General features: G+C 37.1%; 1 protein-coding gene across 9 annotated transcripts in view; it reads right to left on the reverse strand.

Annotated features, from left to right (window-relative positions):
• Positions 1 to 13,594, reverse strand: part of OSBPL9 (oxysterol binding protein like 9) — a 171,314-nt gene that overhangs the window by 84,083 nt on the left and 73,637 nt on the right. For 2 of the 9 annotated variants that reach the window (XM_033226401.1, XM_033226406.1), the window contains exon 1: positions 6,721 to 6,843. The exons of the other annotated variants lie outside the window; for them this stretch is intronic. The gene's annotated coding sequence lies outside the window, so the exon portion shown is untranslated. Of the gene's footprint in view, positions 1 to 6,720; positions 6,844 to 13,594 lie in introns of those variants that run through there. 9 annotated transcript variants of the gene reach the window in all.

Below are 13,594 nucleotides of genomic sequence, written 5' to 3' on the forward strand. Positions count from 1 at the left end.
GCCAAAAAGAGAAAGAAAGAAAAATAAAATATTGAGATGTTTTGAATTTTTTAAGAAGAAATACTTCTAAATAATCCATAGGTCAGGAAAAAATATCTGCACTAGAAATTAGAAAACATGTAGAACTGAATAAATGAAAATATGACATAGTGAAATTCACTGGATACAGTTAAAGTAGTGCATAAAAGGAAATCTGTAGCCTTAAATGCATATATATATATAATGCATATATATAAATATAAAAGCAAAAAGGCTGAAAACAACAAGAATTTCAAAATGAGTAGAAAAGGAAATGATAAATAACATAAATAATGAGATACAGGGCAAACATTCAATAGATAGGTCACTAAAGCCTAAGTTGGTTACCTAAAATAACTAATGAAATCGATCAACTTCTAACAAAACTGCCAGGAGGAAGAAGGGACCAAGACAACACAAACATGATGGCACATATCATTAATGTCATGAATGAGAAAGAGGACATCACAACTGATGCACATATTCATAATTCCCTGACTATAAAACTGAACATTTTAGTTAAGTGGAAAGTATTATTTAAAGAAATACAATTTACCAAAACTACCACAATAACAAATTTAAAAATTAGATAGTGCTATAACTATTAGGTTGGGCCACAGGAAAGTACCCTTTTGGTAAGTCAAAAACACTATAATATTAAAATAATTGAAAATCATCCCACAAAGAAAAATCCAAGCCTAGAAGCCTTCACCAGAGAATTCTTAAGGAAAAAAATAATGCCAATCTCTAATACAAAATCTTTCAGATAATGGAAAAAGAGGGAACACTCCACAACTCTTTTTTAAGCCCAGTATAACTTTGAAACCAATCTGATAAGACTGATATTAGAGAAAAATTATAGGCAAAATCTAACGGAATAAACAGACATGTAAAAATCCTATATAAAAACATTACAATAGAATAGCACAATCTACACACTGATGCATGACTCTCCTCTCCCAGCGGAAAGTACTAAGAATAAAATGTAAAATGAATGAATAACCATGATCTTAAAAAATTAATAGATCATGTCCAAGTTGGGTTTATTCTAGAAATACAAAGTTGGTTGAATATGTGAAAAAAAAAAATCGATCAACATCTAACAATACAAAAATATATATGGAACAAGGTAATTCACTACAACATTTTTTGAGCTGAGATCTGGCCACTGCAGTCCAGCCTGGGCCATAGAGCAAGACTCCGTCTCAAAAAAAAAAAAAAAAAAAATTGGGGCCAGGCATGGTGGCTCACGCCAGCACTTTGAGAGGCCAAGGCTGGTGGATCACCTGAGGTTGGGAGTTACAGATGAGCCTGACCAACATGGAGAAACCCTGCCTCTACTGAAAATACAAAATTAGCTTGGTGTGGTGGCACATGCCTGTAATCCCAGCTACTCTTGGGAGGCTGAGGCAGGAGAATCACTTGAATCCGGGAGGCAGAGGTTGTGGTGAGCTGAGATCTCACCATTGCACTCCAGCCTGGGCAACAAGAACGAAACTCCGTCTCCAAAAAAAAAAATGTACTGGAAACACCCTAAATACTCATACAGAGGAGAGTGGTTGAATAAATCAAGGAATACTATGCAGGTATCAAAAAGAATAAAAGCCAGTTGCTGCAGCACACGCCTGCAGTCCCAGGAGATGGGAGGCTCACTTGAGCCCAAGAGTTCAAAACCAACCTGGACAATACAGTGAGACCCCATCTCTTAAAAAAAAAAAAAAAGGAATGAGGAAGATTTCTTTAGTGATTTGGAGTGATTTTCAGATATACCATCAGATAAAATATTTTTAAAAAGCGAAATGTGCCTTTACTATAAGAAAAAAGGAATATCAGAAAACATACATGTATCTGCTTATTTGTACAAAAGAAATATAGAGATTCTAAAGAAAACTAAATAAATTTGTTACCTTACAAGCCATGGGTGAGAAAGGATGGGAAGCCAGGAAGAATAGGAACTGAGGTAGTAACAATCTGAATATATCTTTTTGTATATATTCAGCCTCTCAGAACCATAATGTTTCACATAATTGAACCTCAGTGCCATGGAGTGAATGTTTGTGTTGCCCCAAAATTCCTATGTTGAAATCCTAACCTTCAACGTGATGGTATCAGGAGGTGAGACCTGTGGGAGGTAATTAGGTCATAGGGTAGAACCCTCTTTAATGTGATGAGGCACCTCAGAGCTGTCTCACTCTCCTTTCAACACATAAGGATATAAGGACAGGAAGTTCACTGTGCAACCTGGAAGAAAGCCTTCACCAGAACTTGAACATGCTGGCATCCTGATCTAAACTTCCAGCCTCCAGAACTGTGAGGAAATAAATGTTTGCTGTTTAAGCTACATAATCTATGGTAATTCGTTATAACAGCCCAAACTAAAACATGAAGTAACTTTGAAAAACAGTATTTTGACTATACAGTGAAAGGATAGGAAAAAAAAAAAAAAAAGAACCACACACAAATACAATACTCTAGTTAGTAAATTTTATTGTCATAGGAGTACAGGTTAGCAATTCTGTAACTACAAACAAGTGAATACATTATAGATAATGAGAACCAGGTTTCTCACTATCAGAAAACAATTAGAAATACAGAAAGGGAGAAGGCTAGAATAAACCTTGTGATGTTGAAATACAATTGGAGGTTTCAGTATGAACTCATGATTTTAGGTAAATAAATTCATAGAGTACTGGACTATAACCGAGAGACTATAATAAATATCCAGAAGTCCAATATTGATATAAAATAATTGAATAAGTAAATAAATAGGGGAGATGGGACATCTCTTCCTTTAGAAGAATTACAATGGGCCGGGCATGGTGGCTCACGCCTGTAATCCCAGCACTTTGGGATGCTGAGATGGTGGATCACCTGAGGTCAGGAGTTCGAGACCAGCCTGGCCAATATGGTGAAACCGCGTCTCTACTAAAAATACAAAAATTAGCTGGGCGTGGTGGTGGGTGCCTGTAATCTAAGCTACTCGGGAGGCTGAGGCAGGAGAATTGCTGGAACCCAAGAGGCAGAAGTTGCAGTGAGCCGAGATCGTGCCATTGCACTCCAACCCAGGCGACAACAGGGAGACTCCATCTCAAAAAAAAGTACAATGAATAAGTGTAGAAGGACTGCGAAAAATTAGACCATTAGACCAACACCACAGCAATAATTACTTCAGGCAAGATCCACTGATGACTCAAATCAGTAGGCAAAAGTGAGGAGAAACAGGAAATTGGCATAGACTCAAAGTATCTCCCACAAGAAAAAAAAGTATCTCCCCTAAATGAATAAATAATAATTTTACAAAGGAAAAATCTGGTACACTATCTTAATCAAGTGATCAAGGTTAACATCACCAGTAATAAGATTAATGGACATCCTATACCACCCAGTACAATCCACTGAGACAAGGAAACAGCATCATTTTTGTGGTATTCTTGCCAAAAATACACAATTGCAATCAAATCATGAGAACATATCAGATGAATCCAAAATGAGAGATATTCTACAAAATAACTGACCAATATTCATAAAAAATGTCAAGGTCATAAAAGATAAAAAACAAATGAAGAACTATTACAACTAACAGCAATGTGGCATTCTGGATTGAATCCTGGAACAGAAAAGGAGCATTAGAGAGAAAATTCAAATGAGCTCTGCGGTTTAGTTAAAAGTACTGTACCAAATGGGTGGAAGATCCGGCTCAGGACATCAGAGCCTGAATAGGGTGAAGAGGCCATGCATCATGTAAAGGCACAACCTAGCATAGGGCATGAGAGCCCAAAGCAAGAGGAAGAGGGAAGCTACACAATGGGAAAGTCCAATATGAGGAGTCAGAACCCAAGAAAAGGAAGGAAGGTGTCCACGTTGCAGTGAACAGGCTCCGCATGGCACAAGGTTTCCAAGGCTAAATGGAGTAACAGTGACATTTACAAAGGGAGGTGGATGATTGGAAAATAATTACATATGAAGGATTGATCAAATAAGTAAATACAACAAAGATAAAGTTTTTCTCACTTTTGGAAAATGGAGTTAAATATAGTAAGGGAAAAAACAGAATTATTTCTGTTGTGATAGCCTATAACTAGAGGTATCAGCATGACCTCATCATGGTTTTCAATATACATGTAGATAAACACATACGGAAATAAATATGAACATGGATGTACACATATGTACACATACGCACACCCCTATGTATGTAACTCATATGTTTCTTAGCTCTCTAGAGGGCCTGGGAGCCATAACACTTTATAAGCAGTAACTAAACCTAGCACTAGGTGTTGATTTCTAAATATCATTTCCATTAGAAGAAACCAGCACTCCCTGGAAAAACAGCTGATTCCAGAACTAGGACAGAGAAGGTATAAAATGAGCCTGGAATGTCTTTTTGTGTCAGAAAGTAAGGAAATACTTAAAGAATGACAGGGGTACGTTAAAAGGACACAGAAGTCAGCTTAAATAGGATTCCTCTGGCCACATTGAGGGCAATGTGAGCATCAAAATAAAGAGATTTGTGTTTGTAAAGGTTAACTCAGGGAAAGCTTCTGAGGCAAGGAAATTAAAGCTGAGTTTTAAAACTGAGCAGAAACTAGAGGCAAAGGTATGTGAGTGTATATGTGTGTGTCTGGGTGAGAGGGAGAGAGAGAGAAAGAAAGAAGTGGGGGTATTTGGAGAAGAGGGGGCACTGACAGGGAAGACATTCCAGGTAAAAAAGACAGACTAAACAAATGAGGGCAAATTACTATACTATACAAAAAAATGAGAGCAAATTACTATACAGGAGCAGGAGCAGGACTAATATATACATGTAGCTTTGCTACTTTTTTCTAGTGTTGACTTTAATAAGCCACTTGTATTGTCTGAATATGTATTTTTGTGCTGTTTTATGATAGTCCCGAAAAAATGAATATTCATTTTGCACCTTAAAATTGGAAGTTGAACTAAATTCTCCCTTTCAGCTGAAAATTCAAGAGTCAATATTATTCTGACTAATCTAATCCACCTTCTCCCATTCTCCTAGCATGTCAGTAAGCAAACCTCTACTCTAATGGATCTAATAGAAAAAAGGGTTTCGTGTCTATGAAGCACCGGAGATGTCTGGTTATTATTCAATCACAACAAATTGTTCATATGAGAAATAAAAATAGTAATGGATATACACAATTCACGAACCACCTGCAGGGGCAGCTCTCTAGAAGTAAAATTAAAGCTATACTAACTCTGAGTGAATCCCTACCAAAAAAGGCCTAACTTAATGAGTCAGTTAAAACAACTTTGAGTACTACAGTATTTTACCAAACATATAAACAAGTTAACTCTTCCTCCCTTTTTTTTATAATGTTATTTATACATTCAGTTTATCTCTAGAATTTCTTCTCTAGCAGCTACCACTTCTATTCATTATATTTTCCAGCTTGCTTTCCATCCTCTAAACCAGTGGGCTCCAAATTTTGTTTGACTGTGACCCACAATAAGAAGTACATTTTATAACATCACCCAATTCATATATACATATACACACATATGTGTACATACACACATAGATATAAACTGGAACATTCGTTTCATAAAAGAGTGCTTGCTCTTATTATATGCCATACACATTGATATTTTTCTGTCGTAATTCATTTTTTTTTAATGCTGACTTGGGCCCACTAAATAGAGCTTTATAATCCATTAATGGACTGCAATCCAGTTTGGAAAACACTACTCTAAGCCACCCCAATGTCCCACAAAGCTATTGCTTTTTAGTATCTCTTAAGCTGCACAGTGTAAAGGCCAAGAGGGCTGACTCTTGGGTCCAAATCCTGGTCTGATACCTAGCTTTGACCTTATTCATTCTGACCTTGGGCAAGATACTTAAATTCTCTAAGCTTTACTTTTCTCATCTATAATCTAAGAATATTACCTATGGGGATGGTAATAGTACCTAGACCTTATACGGTTGTGAGATTTAATGAGATAATTAATCCATACAATATTTACCACAATGCCTGACATACGTGAAAATACCAATATGTTATTATTATCACATGTTCTATCAATCCAACAGAGAAAACAAGTTCTACTAATCCAGAGAACAATTTGCCAGAGAAAATTAGTAGAGAAGAGATTACTGATAACTCCTAATTCCCAATAATGCCTGGCTTATTTGGAAACAATACAAGGTATACACAGAGGAAAACAGTATTTAGTATGTAAAATATATTTTCAGGATTTTATAATCTTTGCTCATTTATTACATATCTAATCACATTTTCTATATTATACACATTTGAATAGGAGTATGAAGTTATTCAAAAGAGTTCATTCTTCCAGTGTAACTCACATAATCTAAACTACAAGAAGTAGCTTTTAGGACAACTTTCTTTTTTTTTTTTTTTTTTTTTTGAGACGGAGTCTCGCTGTGTCGCCCAGGCTGGAGTGCAGTGGCCAGATCTCAGCTCACTGCAAGCTCCGCCTCCCGGGTTTACGCCATTCTCCTGCCTCAGCCTCCCGAGTAGCTGGTACTATAGGCGCCCGCCACCACGCCCGGCTAGTTTTTTGTATTTTTTAGTAGAGACGGGGTTTCACCGTGTTAGCCAGGATGGTCTCGATCTCCTGACCTCGTGATCCGCCCGTCTCGGCCTCCCAAAGTGCTGGGATTACAGGCTTGAGCCACCGCGCCCGGCCCTAGGACAACTTTCTAAAACTCCTATACCTTACCATTCCTGATCCACTACTTAGGGATCTGTCCTCCTAAAGTCGTATCTTCTCCTTTAAGACACAAACAACTATGAATATATTACTGCTTGTAGACAAAAGGAAGTGGTTATTTGCCTGTTCTGCAATTTAAGTTAAAAAAAAAAGTAACCTCTATAATCAGGAAGGCCTCCTTTTCTCTGAAAGTTATTGTGAAATAAAAACATTACACAAAAACCACATTTACAAGATAACTGCTGAGACACTGCTTAGGTAGCTACTGAGCCCCAATATGCATGGGGTACTACGTTTGGGATATGAGCAAGGATAAAACAATTTATGATCTCAAGTAATTAACAGTCTCCTGAAAAGTACAATAACTTGGTTGGGTAGTATATCGTTTGGTGAGGTATTATTTTCACCCATTCTTTTTTTTTTTTAAGAAATAGGGTCTCACTCTGCTGCCCAGGCTGGAGAGCAGTGGCATGATCATAGCTTATTACAACCTCAAATTCCTGGGCTCAAGCGATCCTCCTGCTTCAATCTCCCAAGTAGTTAGGACTATAGGCACAGGCCACTATGCCCACCTAATTTTTTATTCTTTTAGAGATGGGGATGGGGCTGGGTCTTGCTATGTTGCTCAGCTGGTCTTGAACTCTTGGCCTCAAGGAATCCTCCTGCCTCAGTCTCCCAAGCAGCTGGGATTATAGGCATGAGCCACAGTGCTCAACTATCCTCACCCATTCAGCCTCTGCCAACTAAGCAAAAAAAAAAAACAGGAACAGGGGATCTTTTAAAGAATTAAATTTAGTTTTATTTAGAAGTCTTATTGAGGACTGTTACCTAGGAGAGTCTTTTAGATAATTTTTGTTAGACTGTTCCAAAGTAGGGTTTTAGACCACAGTTTATATATTGGTAGTGGCAGTTTTGTAGGTGCTTAGAAGTTATAGTAGAGCAAAATCTCATTAAAGTTTGGGTGTAAGGGTATATCTGGTTATATATTATGGAGGCATAATCGCTAATCTTGTTGGACATTATCTTATGTGCAGAAAGAGGCAACAACTAGAATCACTAAACTTGCCTTTCTAAAAATGCAGTGATTTAAGCTAGAGATGTGGGAAACTGTTCTATCCTGTTTATTGTCTTTAGGGCTTTTTTTTTTTGGAGAACTGTGCTCAGTCACTGAGTCAGGGCCTTTGTGAAATTTTGTTGGCAAGGGCCTTTGTGAAATTCTGGCAAGTAGAACGAGCAAACATTCTCATTTTCTTACATTTGCTGCTTTGTCTCACACCTCTAATACCTTTGCTTACCAGAATTCTATTCACTCTTCTGGGCTATGGCTACAATGTCAACTTCTCCACCTATGTTGCTCATAATAACAGCACCTGCTCTCTCCTTCCTTAAACTTATTCAAATATTCCAATGCTCAGGCAGTATATAAATACATACACCATGTCACCATGTACCAGTCATTGTCTTAGGCATTAGGGACACAAATTGGAACAACAATTTAGAGCTCTAGTCTAGCAATAATCAGCGTCCAAATCTACCTTCCTGGTTTCACTTCCCAACATACTGTTCCATGAACCACTACACTTCTGTTAGACTGTATTTACTGCTCACATGACACAATTCTCTGCTTTTGCTCAAGTTGTTCCCTCAGCTGGAATGCCTGAGCCCCATCTCTAACTGTAAATAATAAAAGCGAAACTTATTGAGCATTTAATTTGTGTCAGCATGGTTCTAAGCATATAGCATGTATTAACTAAATTTTCACAACAACTACATGAGATAGGTATTATTATTATCCTTATTTTCTAGAATAAGGAAACAGAAAAGTTTAGTATTTCACAATGACATAGTACCTAAAAAGCAGCAATGAGAATGGAGTCTCTAGGCTTCAAACACCCTTAGTTCTGTTAAATAAACTCACCCCATCCCATTCTGTTTTTGCTGGACAAAGTCCTTCTTAAGGAATAACAATATAAACTTTTCTACAGTTTGGAGATAATGTAGGAAACAGAAAGAATGAATGCCAGAAACTCTGGTCAGGAAACTTGGGTTCAAAAGGAGTTAGTATCACCAACTACCTCATGGTTCCACTGTGAAAATCAGGGGAAATAAGATACATAACAACGCTGGGAATCCAATGAGATCGGGGGTCCTCAGTGCAAAACTATTTTCGTACTAATACTGAAACATAATCTGCGTTTGTCATGTTTGCAATGATGCTGTAAGAGCAATGGTGGTAAAACTGTTGGTACACGAGCACAAATCAAGGCAATGGCACCAAACAGAACTGGTAGTCACTAAATTCTTCACCACTACATGCTTGCAGATAAAAATAAAACATTCTTATTTATTTTAAGAATGCCCTTGAAGAAAAGCAGTAAACATTATCAAATTTCGACCCTCGAGTAAATATTTTTTAAATACATAGTCTCTGTGACAAATGGGAAGCACACATAAACTACTTCTGCTACATACTGAAGTATGATGGTTATCTCAAGGAAAAGCATTTGCGCAAATGTCTGAGTTGTGAACTAATGGGCACTTTGTTAACAGGATATCATTTTTACTACAAAGAACAAATGACAAACTAAATTATTCACTCTTGGGTGTTTGGCAAACATTTCCCTGAAAATGAATTAAGTGAGTTTATCATTTCAGGAAAAATTGACAGTATTTGTTGCGAAGTATAAAATTCAAGCTTATAGGCAAACATTAGAATTTTGGAAAACATGTATTCACCAGCCACCATGACCTTGACAGATTCTGAAAACTTAAAGCCTTTTCTGGTAAGTTTGGAACAATATCAACAAATGTAATTTTTTTATGTCATAAAATGAAATGTGTCAATATTTGGAAGATCCATGTAATTCAGTAAACCAATTTGATTTTCAAATAACCAATGCATGATGTTACAAAATCATATAAAGCATAAAAGATCTATTCAAAGTGCCACACAAACCAATGGATTTTAATGTGATAGAGTATTTTTGTACATCAATGTCATTAATACAATTTCAGATTTCACATTGCAACTAAACTTTAAGTAACTATCACTTAAATTTTGGTGAAGTATCAAAGAATATTTGCAGTTATCTAAAAAGGCTATTAAAATATTCCTCCCTTTTCTAACCACATTATCTGTTGAGGCTACATTTTTATATACTTCAATCCGAACAACTCATCATAATAGATTGAATGCATAAGCAGATGTGAGAATCCAGCTGTCTTCTATTAAGTCAGACGTTAAAGAGAATTGCAAAAATCTAACATGATGTCATTCTTCCCACTATTTGCTTGGGAAAATTATTATTTTCTCATTAATGTTAGTATAATGGATTTTTTGTTGCTATTTTTAAATAAATAAGTACATGTTTTCAAAATCCTTCAGTTTTAATTTCTAAACTGGCAAATTAATAAATATAACCCACATAAACAAAAGCTGTTTAAAGTCCTTAAATAATGTTAAAAAGTGTACAAGGATCCTCGGACCAAAAAGTCTGGGAACTGCTAGTATATAGTACATGTGATATCTTACTTGATTGCTTCTTCCACTAGAATGTAAGCTCTTAGAAAGCAGAAGCTTGCCAGCCTTATTCATTGCTGTATCTCTGGCATTTTGCAAAGTGCCTTGCACATTTTCGTGTCTTGCTCATTATGGATCTGTGGGTAGTTACACTACAAATAGCAGGATGGATGATGAATACAAATATCCCACTTAGATAATTAGATGGTTCAAAATGCAACTGACTATAATTTGGAACAAGTTGGGTCATGTTGAGTAGTCAGATGGTATATAATTTTTTTTTTTTAGAATTAAAATCAGCTCACATGAATTCAACCTAAGATGGTATTTTTTAAAAAGGTAAAAAGAGGAGAGAGAATGACTAATTCACATGACTAAGACTAAAGTGATCTAAGCCCATGCTTTGATATCCAGGAAGTCTGAGTCATTATTTAAATAAACTGCTATCATATTAAGAACAGAGGTGAGATCAGATTAGAAAGATCTGTGTGCCTTACTACACCTTGGATATGCTTCTGTCAAAGCATCTACAACACTAGAATGCTCTAATTTGTTTACATTTTTTTCCCTTCCCTTGCTCAGCTATCCCTGAGGTTTGGGATAAAATTTGATCTATATTTTCTTCTTTTCTTTTCTCTCTCTCTCTCTTTTAAGACAGAGTCTTAAAAAGGATTCTATTGCCCAGGCTGGAATGCAGTGGTGCTAACATGGCTCGCAGCAGCCTCGGCCTCCTGGGCTCAAGTGACCCTCCTGCTTCAGCCTTCTAAGTGGTTGGGACCACAGATAAGTGCCATACCGGGCTAATTTTTTTTTATTTTTTGTAGAAACAGGGTCTTGGTATGTTGCCCAGGTTGGTCTTGAACTCCCGGGCTCAACCTATCCTCCTACCTCCCAAAGTGTTGGAATTACAGGGGTGAGCCATCACACTCAGGCTGATCAACATTTTCTTAATTTTCAAAGCCTGACATTTTCTTAGCAACTAATTGGTAGTCATAATTATAGGACAAGTGATAATTTGTCACCTTTTCAAATGCTATCTTCTCAATGAACTCTTCTAAACAGCATAGACTAAAACCTGGCCCCCTAATCCAGCATTCCCAATTCCCATTATCCTGCACTACCTTTTTCTTTTCTCTATTATACTTATCTCTTCTAACATATACAGTCATGGACTGCAATAATGACATTTTAGTCAAAGACAGACTGCAGGCTGGGTGCAGTGGCTCATTGTAATCCCATCACTTGGGAGGGCAAGGTAGGAGGACCACTTAAGCCTAGGAGATCAAGGTTGCAGTGAGCCATGATCATGCCACTGCACTCCAGCCTGGATGACACAGCAAGACCCTGAAAAAAAAAAAGAGAGAGAGAGAAAGGGAAGGAAGGAAGGAAGGAAGGAAGGAAGAAGGAAGGAAGGAAGGAAGGAAGGAAGGAAGGAAGGAAGGAAGAAGGAAGGAAGGAAGGAAGGAAGGAAGGAAGGAAGGAAGGAAGGAAGGAAGGAAGGAAGGAAGGAAGGAAGGAAGGAAGGAAAAAAGAGAAAAGAGAAGAGAAAAAAGAAAAGGAAAGGAAAGGAAAGGGGAAGAAAGAAAGAGGGAGGGAGGGAGGGGAGAGAGAAAGGAAAGAGAGAGAGAAAGTAAACAGAAGGAAGAAAAGGAGGGAAGGAGGGAGGGAGGGATTGCATACATGACAGTGGTCCTGTAAGATTGTAATTCCTATCACCTAGTGACATAGTCATCCTGATGCTGTCCTAACTTTGTAGGGCAATGCATTATGTGTTTGTGGTGATGCTGGCGTAAACAAATCTACTGCTCTTCCAGTCATGCAAAAGTACAGCATGTACAATCATGTATGGTACATAATACTTGACAATGATAATAAATGACAATGTGACTGGTTTACGTATTTACCATACTATACTTTTTAACGTTATTTTACTTTATACTTATTTATTTTAGACAAGGTCTCACTCTGTTGCCCAGCTCATCGCAGCAGCCCTGACCTCCCAGGCTCAAGCAATCCTCCCACCTCAGCCTCCTGAGTAGCTGAGAATACAAGGTGCATGCTACCACGCCTGGCTAATTTTGAAAAAGTATTTGTAGACACAGGGTCTCGCGATGTTGCCCAGGCTGGTCTCAAACTTGTGGACTCAAGCAATCCTCCTGCCTGGCCTCCCAAAGTGCTGGGATCATAAGTGTGAGCCACTGCACCCAGACTTTTTATCGTTATTTTAGAGTGTATGCCTTCTATTTATTTATTTTTTAAAGTTGTAAAACAGCCTCAGGCAGGTCCTTCAGGAGGTATTCCAGAAGAAGGTATTATTATCATAGGAGATGTGCCTATTATTGCCCCTGAAGACCTTCCAGTGGGACAAGATGTGGAGGCAGAAGACAGTGATATTAATGTTCCTGACCCTGTGTAGTCCTAGGATCATGTGTGTGTTTGTATCTTCATTTTTTAAAAAAACCTTTAAAACATAAAAAAAACTTAAATAGAAAAAAGTTCACAGAATAAAGATATAAAGAAAATATTTTTGTATAACTATACAAGATGTTTGTGTTTCAAGCTAAGTGTTATTACAAAAGAGACATGAAGTTAAAAAAAATTAAAAAGCTTATCCAGTAAAAAAAAAAATTACAGCAAGCTGAGGTTAATTTATTATTGAAGAAAGAAAAAAATTTTAAATAAATCTAGTGTAATCTAAGTGTACGGTGTTTATGAAATCTACAGTGGTGCACAGTAATGTCCAAGGCCTTCACATTCACTCACCACTCACTTACTGACTCACCCAGAGCAACTTCCAATCCTGCAAGCTCTGTTCATGGTAAGTGCCCTATACAGGCATACCATTTTTTATCTTTTATACTATATTTTTACTGTATCTTTTCTATGTTTAAATACACAGATACTTATTATTGCGTTACAACTGTCTACAGTATTTGCTGCTGTAATACTCTACAGGTTTATAGCCTAGGAACAATAGGCTATCTCATGTAGCCTAGGTGTACAGTAGGCTATCCCATCTAGGTTTTGTAAGTATACACTGTGATGTTGGCACAATGATGAAACTGTCTAATGACGCATTTCCCAGAACCAATCCCCATCATTAAGCAACACATGATTGTATACTTATTCATGTTTATTTCTCCCTCCTGCCTCTGAAACGTAAGCTCTCCACAAAGGCAGGGATCTTTATTTGTTTTATACATTGATGTATCCCAAGCCCCTAGAATAATGCCAGGCATATAGGTGCTCAATAAATATTTGTTGAATGAGGAATGATGACCTGGTAATTTATTATTCAGTGTAGAGTTCCATTATTATATTTAGAGACTAAAAATAGATTTCCTAAGAAATCTTTATTTCGCT

Source organism: Trachypithecus francoisi, unplaced genomic scaffold (genome assembly GCF_009764315.1).
Source record: "Trachypithecus francoisi isolate TF-2019V2 unplaced genomic scaffold, Tfra_2.0 Lachesis_group12, whole genome shotgun sequence".
NCBI classification, from domain to species: Eukaryota; Metazoa; Chordata; class Mammalia; order Primates; family Cercopithecidae; genus Trachypithecus; species Trachypithecus francoisi.